The following is a 12,465-nucleotide window of genomic DNA, read 5'->3' as shown; positions in this document are numbered from 1 at the left end:
TCGTGTACCACGGCACCTTGCAGTCCCGCCGGACATGTCCAGAGCCCTGACAGCGAATGCACTGCATTGGTCTACCCGGAGCGACCACTAGTGCAAGTTCTCCAGTGTCCCGTACCTGGTGGGGTACGTCCTCCAACTTCAACCCAGTTTTCAACTTCAACAGCACCGTCCGGGTGGTCTAGTTCTAGTCGGGGACTCCCAGAATGCGCCAACGCTCACGCTGCACGTCTACCGCCTTTCCAAAAGCGGCTAGTGCTGTACGCCCGTCCATCGTCAGCTACCCCATGAATAAGCCAATCAAGGCGTAACTTCACTTGCCGGTCCTGTGCATCCACTACGACGCAGCGACGCCCCTTAACTGTCATTTCCTTCAAGGCTAGTAGCCTCTTGGTAGCGTTTGCATTGCACATGGTAACCGCCCACAAATGGTTAATCTGATAGGCACCGAGTGCAACAACTTCCAGCAGCATCCCGGCAAGAGCAAGAGCGTCCCTCAAATCTTCTACTCTGTAAGGCTGTGCTCGCACGTCGCCATACAAAAAGACTGTATTGATGACGATGCGTCCTGTTGGCAGTTGCGGAAAAACAAGAGTAATCTTCTTTTTGGTTCCTGTTACCGCGGCTAGTAAGGGCCGCCATCGCCGCTCCAACGGAGCTCATCATTCCACGATCCGCACAGCTCGGCTGCCGGAAGCAGAATCGCACCGCAGGAACTGAACACGCCTCAGGTTATTTAGTTACGCGTTTTGTTCTGCATGTATGCGATTTCAATATATGCGTCCGGATGGCAGATTGGGCAGAATAACGTGATAATCATCGGCGGCAGAAGCAAAAAACCTGTTACCGCGGCCCGCATGGGCCGCCGAAACAGCTCCGTGGGAGCAAACCATCTCGCGACCGCTTCACTTGAAAGCCGGAAGGGGAATCCCCACGGGAGCCGAGCACGCCTCAGGTTATTTTGCCCCCCGTTTTGCTCTACACGTATGCGAGTTCAATAGAAATAAAAAGGAAATTCATTGTTCTCTCCCGGGATCGAACCGGGGGCCTTGCGCGTATGAAGCGCACGTGATAACCGCTACACCACGGGAACCGTTATTTTATTTATTTATTGCCTTTTGTCAGTAAAAATGAAACACACATTTGAAGGCTAAAACATGTCAACCACACTTTGGCTAACATTTTATATTAAAATCGCTTCAGCTTGATCAAGTCATTGAGAATAGCCACCCACTCGGGAGGCTCACTCTGTGCACAATATATTTCCCGAATATATGCCACACTTCCGATGAAATTTATTCTCGCCGGTCGGGAATCGACATCCGCGTGTCGCACTGCTATTCTAGTTTCGCACAGACTGTGGAGGCCAAGGAGCATGAACATATCGTATATGGAACTCCTCCTTCGTTATCTGTTGGCAAATAGCGAATACCACCAAGAGATGTAATCGATAGTTCTTTTTTAAATGTGCGTTGTAAGACATCCCAATGAAATATTGGATCCCTGCAATCCATGAAAACATGTTGGATAGCCTCCGGTTTATTGCAAAGTAAGCAGTTTACTGTCCATGACACATAAATTTCTCTTGCGTCTAGCCATGTTTTACGGGCAGCATGTTTGTGTGTAGCTTAAAAAACGTTTTTAGGGTGGGTCTAATCGGCATTATTTTAACCCGCTTTAGTACATCATCTCCTTGGCCTCCCGAGTTTGAGACATTGTGTCGATTAAATCTCCATACAGCGTTTTTCCTGTCACAGAGCACAGATATTCCATGGAAAACGGAGCACGCAATAATAATACTCCCCTAATACTTCCTCCCTTCACATCACTAGTCGTTACAACATATTGTGGCAGTGCTTTCCTCAATCGGACTTGGATCACTGTGCGCAGAAAATCATTTTTCTGATCACGAAAGAACGGAAAAAGAGACACAAATTGTCTGATAAACAAATGCAAAAGGCCTAGCCCATCACTGCGGGCTAAACGAAACAAACTGGTTCTGCTTACCCTCTCCCAACTAGAAACCCATATGAACACGGCAAAAACACGGTGCATATTTTGCACATTTGAACGACACATTGACAATACTTGCAAAACATACGACACTTTCGCTACTAAAAAAAGGTTGTACACAGAAGCGCGACCAAGCATTGATAAATCTCGACCATACCAACCCTTTGCTTTTTCAGTCATTCTATCAGCTTCAACAGCCCAGTATCGGGCGTTATCTTTATAGTAGAAATTGGAATGCACCATGTAACCACGCAAACGACAATGGACGAGGAAAGAAACACACAGGACAGGCGTGGAACTTCAACTGAGTTTTACTCCGGGAAAGCTCACATTTATACATGTATCATAATCACACTTGATAATCATCGGACAAAACCACCGCAAAAAACCACCGGGACTTCACGTTTTTCAGCCACCCAAGAAACTGGCGGGCATGTGCAACATGGTGCAGGGACGGAAGAAAAGAAGTGAATGCAGTATCAAGCACGTTGACAGGTTTGTCCCATGCAGAATAGGGGTAGTGTACCAGATACCCTTTTCTTGTGGCAAAAACTACATAGGGCAGACGGGACGGTGTCTAAACGTCAGACTGCAGGAGTACCACGCAGAGGTAGAAGGATTGGCGGGGGTGGCAAACTGGGTGACCATTTTCGCCACTGTCGTATTTGCACGCCTAGGTTCAGTGACACTAAAGTCTTCAAGATGTTCGCAGCACAATTGAGCCGCGAAATCTATGAAGCTTACTGTATAAAAATGCTATCTGGCAGCTGCGTAAGCAGCTCTTCAGTGTGACTGAGTGATAAAGGGTACAATTATTTACGTGCAAATTTGTGGCACTCACGCCCGCTTGCCAATGACGAGTGATGGTTGTCCGACGATTATCAAGTGTGATTATGATACATGTATAAATGTGGGCTTTCCCGGAGTAAGTCTCAATTGAAGTTCCGCGCCTGTCCTGTGCGTTTCTTTCCTCGTCCATTGTCGTTCGCGCGGTTACATGATGCATTCGAATATCGACCACCAGGTAGCCCGCCTCTCCCTGTTAAATCTTTATAGTGTGCGAGCGGCACTCCTAAGTACTTAGATGGCGTTGCTGACCACCAAATGTTTGAAAATTGAGCAGGTAGAATGTCCCAATGACCGTTCCATATGCCGATGCTCTTTTCCCAATTGATGTGAGATCCAGATTGTTCGCAGTATTTCATTACAAGACGTACAGCTTCAAGAACGCTGCCCCGATCCTTGTAGAAGACTGCGATGTGATCAGCGTATGCCAGTAATTTGACTTCAGAAAGCTGTATCTTCAATCTTCGGATGTTGTTATTGTGTAGCACTGTTAAACAGAAAGGCTCGAGGTATACAATGCAAACAGCAATGGGCTTAGAGGACACCCTTGTCTGAAGGAAGATCTCAGTGAAACCTTTGCGCTGAGGGATTTATTGATTATAATCTGTGTCGTGCATTGGTCATAGGCCATTCTGACACCATCTAAAATAACTTTCCGATATTAACATATTCCGAAACAAGAAGAGCATCGTGGGACACACGGTCGATGGCTTTCGCCAGGTCGAGCTGCAACAAAGCAACCGGTATAGCGAAAGCGTCGCAACACTCTAGAACGCTTCGCGCTACGTGGGTGTTTGTGGTAATGGTGCGGCCTTTTAGGCCGTAGGTCTGATGCGGACCGACAAGATTTGTAATGACTGTTTGAAGTCTCTTTGCCAACACCTTTATGAGTATTTTATAATCGGTATTTGTAAGGCTAATTGGCCTGCGTTGTGCAACCGATAAAGCGCCTTGTGATAATCTGTTTTCGGTATTAAGACTATGTGTGCACTTCTGAAAGAAGGGGGCAGTCACATATTTTCATATGCCGCAGTGTATACACGTTCCAACATTTCAGCAAGCGTAGGTGCAAATGCCTTATAAAACGCGGCTGCTAAGCCATCGGGACCCGGTGATTTGCGTGCAGGGAGTTCGTTGATCGCGTGTTCTATTTCTCGCGCACTTATCGGTTCGTCGAGACTGGCTTTTACCTCGTCATCAACATAAAATTTATGAAACTTGCTTCGAACTCGGCTCCCCGTGGATTTGGAGACCGAACAGTTTGCGGTAATAGGGACTTTAACGGTGCTACGGAAAGTACGGTATACGGTACGGTAAGTGCGTAATACGGTACCGGTCGAGCACTGCGCATGCGCGAACTTTACCGTACGGAAAGTCTTTCCGTACAGCATACTAGACGGCAAGGAGTCGGTAAGGCTCGGCTGGTACCGTGGGTCGCGAGCCGAGCTGCACCAAGCCAAAACAGTGAGAAGCTGATGCCGGCCACAGAGTCAACGTCTCGCGTGCTTTTTTAGCATGATAATACCAAGGCAAGAGGTTACATTAAATCACCTTCTGCGGAGTGACGAAGTGACAAGTAAACAGTGGCATAAAAAAAAACAGGTAGGTGGCGCCATCTAGTGATGCAGAGTTTACTTAAAGATTTTATTGCAGTAACTAACTGTATTCTACTTATCTGCTGGTGTAAAGTGTCAGCAGCAGTGCAATTTAGAAGAAACAAACCCTTTTTTATGTATTGATTAGATAAGAACACCTATGTAACAAAAGGTTTCCCGTGTTGCAGGACGAAGTGTCACAAGATGTCGCTACCGGCCTTGTGACTGGTGTCTAAGGTTGCCGTTGCTGGGCGCTTCTGTATAAAATAATGCGCGTATGGACAAGCTAAAGCTTTCTAAAGGTATTCGTCAAAATGAATATTTCGTGCTCAGCGCATAATTATTGCATTCTGCAGAGCCCCAATGTTAGCCGCTATCATCATTATCACATTATCGTACGCATCGAGCGGAACACGCAGCTACAACGTCTTCAGTCATCGCGGTGTGTTAGTACGGAACGGTAATACCGTATCGTAATACGGCACTGCTAAAACTCTCTATTGTTCGGTAACGGCCTGTTTAATCGTATTCGAGTCGGAAGTAACTTCATTACGATAATTAATCTGTCTTATTTCATTTTTAATTGCGAACTTCTTTTCATCGGCAATGGCGCGTTTCTTCGGGGTTCCATCAACCCACAGTTGTTTGGTCCGTGTCCGAATAACAGCTGCTCTATATTTTTCCTTGTCGATAGCTTCCATCGCGCTTTTAACTGTTCTGATTTCTTCACGAAATTTTCCAGGTCCCGCGCTGTCCATGAATATAAAAAAAAAATTGAATTCCTTCTGGAGCTCATTTTCTTTAATTTTTTCATTGTATCGTTTAGCAGTTCCTATTTTAATTGCGACTATTTCCACGCGAACCATGAGGTCCTCCCATACTTCTACCTCAAGAAGTTCTTAATTACTCAAGTTCTTAATCTCGCGCTTTACAGCGTTTGCCAATCTGTCATCACTAGGTGTTTTTCGTTAAGTTTCCAAATTGCCCAATCAAACCGCGACTTCTTTGCTCTGGCACCGAGTGAAAACCACACTATACTGTGATCGCTAAAGGACACCGGCTGCACAACCTAGTTATCACACAGAAGCACAAGATCCAGCGAGATACAAGCTCTGTCAAGACGTGCCTGGCTATCTCGCTGATAGTGTGTAAATTGCGGATGCTATGTACTGGCCAAAAGGCGACCAACATCTTCTAGGTTGTAATTGTTTACTAAAGTATTCAAAAACACTGCACTCTTGTCCCGCGGGAAAGTAGGTTTAGCGCGATCTTCTGCATAACACACACAGTCAAAGTCACCAAGAAAGACGATGTGCTTCTCACAGCGAAGGTACTCTTCTAGATTCGAGAAAAACGACATCTTTCATTGACATCATTTGGCGCATACACACATATAATCCTCCATTGTGATTCGTTAAAAGCAAAGTCAAGAATTATAAATCGCCAGCTTTTGCTCTCAGTAACAATCTCTTCGCCTTCGAACCCAGACGGCGCAACCACCAGACGTGCCAACAGCGTGACATGTGCATATATTATAATACGTTCTGAAAAGTATTACCATTTTGTTTGTTTGTTCCTCGCTTTCATCTTTCGTCTCTTGCACGGCTGTAATATCTAGTTCATTTCCAACGCACAGTCGGCTTAGCTGGTACTGCCTCCGCCTTGCTGCGAGACCGCGTACATTAATTGTAGCCACTCATAAACCCCTCTCCAAATCCATTGTTAATAGGGGGAAAAGGCATTCAGAAAAAACGTATATAATCACACATAGCAATACTAATTACACTTAGAGTTACGTCTACGAGTGCTAACGGACAGATCAGCTGGTTCGCGACACATTTAAATGCCGTCCACAAGAACACCTTCCTTGAGCAGCAGCCGACCTACCCGACCTTTCGGTAGAGATGGGCCCTCGCGAGTTCGCGTCTAAGTGCCTTCGCAGGCACAAGTCCGTTCGGCTACTTAGGCTTCGGCGCCGCCGGTCTTTTGTCCGGCGCGATATTCGGCGTCGGCCATATTGACGGTCGGCGCATCACCACCGACTGTGGTGGCGGTTCCTCGCTGTTCGGTGCGCCAGTTTTTCCGCCGTCTTTTGCGGACTCCTCGTGTGTCCTCTTCCCGGCCACCAAACCAGCATTGGTAACGTCCATTGCTTCGTTACTAGCTGCTGCCATAGTCGAGACGTTCGGCGTTTCTTTAGTCGCGGTGCCTGCTTATGTACATCGTCGGCCGAGTCCTTGCTTACAGGTCGCGTAGGCGTTCCTGGCACACCCACCGCTCCGGCAGTCGTTTGACTTTTCGGTTTCGGTGGTTGTGTCGCTGCCGCCTTCGCCTCGTTGGTGCTTCCGACAGAAACTTCCTCGGCATCCACTTCATCCATAAACACTTCACCGTTTTCATCCACAGCCGTCGGCCCCGCCACGTTTGCATATGTCAGCACGCACTGCGACTCGTCATGGCCGAGACGATGACAACGTGTGCAGCGCGGGACACGGCAGTAACGCCGGATGTGTCCTGTGTTGCGGCAACGAAGGCAGAGCGGTTCTCTTCCAGGAATCACCACGAGAGCTTCCTCACCGGCTATCTATAGCAGATGAGGCACGTCTTCCGCCCCCAGGCCCTTCCGCGGCATCAGGGTGACCAGGCGCGTCGAAGAACCTTTATGTTACAGCCCATGCACCCGGCACCACTCTCTCGCCACGTCGGTGACTAGGCCGTAAGGCGCCAGGGCTTCAGGAATGTCCTCGTCCGGTACCTTGTGTAGCATCCAATGTAGTTTGAGGTGCATTGCTTGATTTCCAGGTTCGATGACGATAAATGGTCTCTCCTTCACCTTCAAGTCCTTCGCCCGTAGCAATTATTTCACTCTGTCGCCACTTTTGCAAGTCACGGCCCACATGTGGTCATTCGATACGCGCCTAGGGCGACAACGTCAGGCAGCAGCTTCAAGCTTGACAGCAGGTCACGGAAGTTTTCTGCCCGGTATGGCCTTGCACGTACATCAGCATGCAAGAATAAAGTATTCGTAACAAGTTGCCCTGTTGGTAGTTGAGGCCATAGCACCTGCTAATCAGAATCTTCGTTGGCAAAAAACCTAGAACCGTGGCCCAGCTGCGCCGCTGAAAGTATACACGCAACGGAAGTATACACGCGCCGGTCGGGCATCCGGTTCAGAATGGTTGCCCGCCATTCTTGAGCGCCGCAAAGAGTGAAGGCCCGTAAGCATGACAAGGTCGTACGGGAAACCTTCGTCATCATTTACTGCCAGAAACCTGATTCCGTGTGGATCTATCGGTAGCTCCTTCTTTAAGGTCTTTTGCAACACGTCCCAGAAAAAGACCCCTTCCCAAAGTGGATGAAGATACGATCTATGCTTTCCGGTTTTTTACAAATAAGGCAGTGGGTTCCCCATGGCATGTAGAACCCACGTTGTCCCAGAAATATTTTAACAGGTAAAGTTCTGGTACGTAATTTAAACAAAGATTGCGTGGCTGGTTGAACTGGCATCATCTTCATTTTGAATATGTCTAGGCCTGGGCCTGTACTGTACACGGCTCTGTGCACGGGTACAAGCAAAACACTGTCACACAAATCACAATATAACTTTTTGCGTTTTCCACTCCACAAATATTCACTTGAAAAACGAGCATGCAAAAAAGAAACATTATCAACTATTTGCCGAAAGAAACCATGGACTGATCGTGGCATTATTTCGGTCCCTACTTTTGACAGCCTGATTTGGATCACGGTGCGCACAAACGGGTCATTTGTATCACGAAAAAGAAGAACCTGTTCATCAGTTGACGCAAGAAGAGGTGCACCAATCCCAGATCGCCATCCTTCACACGCCGGAAGAGATTATTTCTGCTGCATCGCTCCCAGCTTGATGCCCACACGAAAACAGCGAACACGCGTTGCAGTTTCTGCACATTGATCCGCGAGCACTGTAGGACCTGCATTACATAAGAAATCTTTGTCACGAGAAACATGTTGGACGTTCTAGCTCTTGCGAACATTGACAAGTGACCGGCGTTACATTGGCCGGCTTTTTCTTTTACCTCTTTTGTCCGGTCATTCCAGTGCTCACTACTGCCCTTGTAGACATCAAGGGATGCGCCAAGGTACTTAACTAGCGTCGTGACCCAGTTTACGTTCCAAAAGTGGTCTGGTGTGGACGTCCATCTTCCATGCCAGAACCCCTGACATTTATGCCTGTTCACGAAGCTATTAGTGACGGCGCCAAACCTTCTGACGATACTAACAGTATTCAATACACTTTGCTTATCTTTACAACGTACAGCCACATCGTTGGTGTATGCCAATAGCGTAACCTGTGCCGTGTGAAGAGGAAATCGCTTAACGTATTCATTTTCGATCATGGCCTGACATAGCGTTTCTATGTAAACACAAAACAGGAGTCGGCTGGGTGGACAACCCTGACGGACGAAGCGCTTCACGTTAATGGGGGCCCCCAACGTCTGATTAATTATAAGTCTAGTAAAGCAGCTCCGGTACGCTATGTTCACCCCCTCAGTGATTATGTGGCCAAAATTAACGTGTTGAAGGATGGTGAGCAATATCTCGTGAGAAACGAAATCAAACCCTTTCTCCAAGTCCAACTTTTGGATCGCTACTATAATAATAATATTTGGGGTTTTACGTGCCAAAACAACTTTCTGATTATGAGGCACGCCGTAGTGGAGGACTCCGGAAATTTTGACGACCTGGAGTCCTTTAACGTGCACCTAAATTTAAGCACACGGGTGTTTTCGCATTTAGCCCCCATCGAAATGCGGCCGCCGTGGCCGGGATTTGATCCCGCGACCTCGTGCTCAGCAGCCCAACACCATAGCCACTGAGCAACCACGGCGGGTGATCGCTACTGCATCGCACATGGCGTTAGAACACTCCAGCACACACTTCATCTTATGAATCTTACTAAAAATAATTCTTCCGCAAATGCCACACGTCAGTCTGGTGTTGGCCAACTACTTCCTTAACTGACTGGAATCGCCGTGCCGGCACCTTCATCAATATTTTTTGTCGCAATTAGTAAGCGTTATGGGTCTGTAGGAGGGAAGTAGTTTTAGCTTTTCGGTCTCTTCTGCTTTCGGAATCAGTACAGTATGGACTGGCCAAAGAATGGTGGAAATATTTTCAGTTCGCATGCTTCATTGAAAACTGCGGTTAAGATAGGAGCTAGGTGGCCTTTAAACGATTTGTACCAAGTGGCACAAAGACCGGCTGGACCTGGTGACTTGTCAGAATTCAGGTCTTCGATGGCCTTCATCGCTTAATGTTCTGTAATTGGCCGTTCTAACGTTTCTTTAACTTCACTCGAGAGCTGTGGCATTCGCTGCAAAAATAAATTCTTGAAACCGTGCATGTTGACAGGCTTGAAGGCAAGAAGCTTTTGGTAATGTTCAAAGAAAGCACGCCCTATATTATTGTTATCGGTTAATACCACCCATTCATATTCGATGCCCTCGATCTGCTTACGTCTGGAGTGCTTTTTTTTCTAGTCCCAGTGCTCTTTGCGTTGGCGTTTCCCCACGTTAGACTTTCTGCTCTCACGCGCACGAGCGCACTTCGATTGCGCTCTTCGTCGAACACCTTGGGCTTCTTCTTAAGAGCACGCGCATACCTTCTTGATAAGCGCCCGGTGGCAGGCATTCCAGCGTTGCAAATTTTTCCAGCAATGTTTTTAAACCCTGTTCTCTAGCCTTCTCTTCATATCACAGTAAGCTACTTCTTTCAATTGCCTTCATTTTTATTGTTTGCTTCAGCAACTCCCATTCCTCACCAAATTTCATAACACTGTCTTTTCCAAAAGAATTAATAGCAGTCACTACCTTTTCGTTAAAAGTTTCATCCCGTAGCCGCCCAGTATTCCTTTTCCACAGTTCCCAGACAAATTCCTTTCGTTGTATTTTGCGGCCCACCCTGCATTTTACCAGGCAGCGGTCAGAAAAGGACATGGCAGTAACTGCATATCACTGGCCTTCTTCTAATAAATCGTATGTTAGATAGATACGCTCCTATCGTGCGTGACTTGTGCCCTGGAGGTGAATGCACCTCACGTCTCGGTCAGCCCGAAAACAGTCCTCGATATCTTCCAATTCGAATTCGTGTATAATCTGCGTCAGGATATGGCTGCTTTTATCATTATATACGCGCCGCGTAAACCTATCCTCAGCGTTCAATACGCAGTTGAAATCCCCTACACAGGCTATTATTTTGTGCACATGGAAGTGGTGATTTAAACTTAAAAAGAAGTTTGCCCTCTCTTTCGCAGTATTAGGGGCATAAATGCAAAGGACTCGCCATTGGACCTTGCAATAGCTTAAGTCACAAAAGTCAAGTCGACCACGAGAAGTAAGCCTCTATGCAGGCAGCTTCCTCACGAACAGCACACACCCTGCCGAAGTCCCTAAGGCGTGGCTCACTACCTTATAGTAGTTATACGTGAACCTTTGCACCATGTTCCCGGTCACCTCCTCGCCGTCTACCTTGGTTTTTTGCACGGCTAAAACGTCGAGGTGGTGGCCGTTGTCGAGGTCGGCAAGACCTCGAACATTTAGCGTGCCGAGGCTAAGCGACGGCTTGGTAACCATTACTGTTGTAAACCGGAAGGGAGAAGGCCCCGAGCATGTTGCTCACCTTAACGTCTAGCTGACCGCTAGACGCCTCCGTGGCCATGTAGTGGCCGTCGAACGATTTCGTCTTCGGTCGGCTTCGCAGTGGGCTTACGGTCGGCTTCCAGGTTCGGCTTAAGCTTGAGGGTTGAGCGCTTTCCGGAAAGCATCTTAGTGGGTGGTCGCTCGGAGTCACCTCCGGCCTTTCCCTCAACTTTCTCTTCCTGCTGCAGGAACGTCTTGACCGGTGCCGAGACGTCTTAGACGCGGGCGCTAGGAGTGGTCGCGTTGTCTTCCTCTGCCTGCGTAGGATCCGTAGCCGCCTCGCGGCTTTCGTTTTCTTGCGGGGCCGTCCTCACGCTCTCGAGTGTAGCCGCTGGCTCCTTTGGGGGAGGGACATTATTCCGGCCTTCGGTCGGCGTCGTCATCCCGCTCGTTTCTGCCGCCACGTTGCCATTTCCGACTCCCTTGGCCGCTTCCTCCGCCTCGATCACGTCCATCACATGTTCTAATGTCGATGGCTCGCTATCCGCCGAACCCGCGGCTACTGCGTACGAACGTACACAGTCCGCGTCGTTGTGTCCGAAAAGCCTGCACCGGGAGAAATGGGGAACCTTACATTCTCGGCGAACGTGGCCACAGCCCCGGTTGCGCAGGCACTGCATGGGACAACATGGGGCTACCACCAGTGGTGGGGCGGGTCGTCAACTTTCATTCCTGTCTTTAGCTGCAGCAGCACCGCTCGTGTCGTCGGGCACTTGTCAGAAACGCCATCCGCTCGCCAGCGCTCGCGGGTCACTTCCTTCACTTTGCCAAAGGAGGCCAGCGCGGTCTTTACGACTTCGTCATCCACTCCATGCACAAGCCAGTGGAGACGAAGCTTCACCTGTTGTTCCTTGAGGTCGATCACGAGGCAGCGACGTCCCTTCACCAGCAGCTCCTTGAGTGCCGTCAGCTTTTGAGCAGCCTCGGCTGTGTTCAACGTTACCGCCCATAGGTGGTTGACTTGGTACGTTCCAAGGACGCCGACGCCAGAGAGCATACCAACAGCTTGAAGCGCATCCCGAAAATCCCCTACACAAAACGGGCGAACACGAGCGTCACCGTGCAAAATAAGTGTGTTTAAAATGATGCCTCCTGTAAGTAACCGAAACAAAATAATCTGCTAATCCTTATCTTCGTCTGTCGAAAGCCTGATGCTGCGGCTAACAGCCGCATATGCCGCTCCATTGGAGCCCATGATCCCGCGATCCGTTCAGCTCGGGAGCCGGAAGCAGAATGTACAGCACGGGAACCGAGTACGAAGCACGTAATTTGGCTCCCCTTTTGTTCTGCGTCTATGGGATTGCAATAGAAACAACTAAAAAAAAGGGGTACAA

General features: G+C 48.4%; 1 non-coding gene across 1 annotated transcript; it reads right to left on the bottom strand.

The window, feature by feature from the left end:
* Positions 1–1,017: 1,017 nt before the first annotated feature.
* Positions 1,018–1,090, bottom strand: TRNAM-CAU (transfer RNA methionine (anticodon CAU)). Its single transcript has one exon. It is a non-coding gene; the product is annotated as a tRNA-Met (tRNA).
* Positions 1,091–12,465: the final 11,375 nt, after the last annotated feature.

The sequence above is a fragment of the Dermacentor variabilis genome, unplaced genomic scaffold (genome assembly GCF_050947875.1).
Source record: "Dermacentor variabilis isolate Ectoservices unplaced genomic scaffold, ASM5094787v1 scaffold_13, whole genome shotgun sequence".
Taxonomy (NCBI): domain Eukaryota; kingdom Metazoa; phylum Arthropoda; class Arachnida; order Ixodida; family Ixodidae; genus Dermacentor; species Dermacentor variabilis.
The sequence above is the reverse complement of the archived record's forward strand: the minus strand, read 5'-3'. Positions and strand labels throughout refer to the sequence as shown.